Raw genomic sequence first — 544 nt, 5'->3', positions numbered from 1 at the left:
CGTTTAAACCTCCTGTGCGCGCTTGTCTGATTGTTGTGTTTTCTGTGTACGGATGTATCAAAACATTCTCATTTCTCAAATTAAAAGATCGCAAATTATGCATATTTAACTATTCCTACCTCCAGACACAGGCAGACAACCCCCCGATGTGAAATGTGATCAGTAATGAGTTGCTAACCATGATTCCTGCGAATTCTTCGGAGAAAATGAGAAGGCATCCGAGGCCAAAGTGTCAAAAGCAATCAGTTTCGCATGACTGAAAATATGATTACCCATACCGAGATGGAATGCAAAGTTATGACTCCGGGCACGACAAACAAGCCATGAAGAGGAACTTTTTGTCAAGTTGCAACAATCAGCTTCGTGTGCTTGATGCAACTATTGGGAAAGGATGAGGGGAAGCAAAACACGTGTAATACAGTGTAAGAAAATCCTGAGAAGTTAAAAATTAGTGTGTAAATGTGATATAACATATCATACAGCTAGATAGATAGATATACACAAGAAATTCGGAGTTTAAAAAACGGGTGATTAAATGTGGTAT

The sequence above is a fragment of the Penaeus monodon genome, chromosome 30, assembly GCF_015228065.2.
Source record: "Penaeus monodon isolate SGIC_2016 chromosome 30, NSTDA_Pmon_1, whole genome shotgun sequence".
Taxonomy (NCBI): domain Eukaryota; kingdom Metazoa; phylum Arthropoda; class Malacostraca; order Decapoda; family Penaeidae; genus Penaeus; species Penaeus monodon.
Note: the sequence above shows the minus strand (reverse complement) of the source record.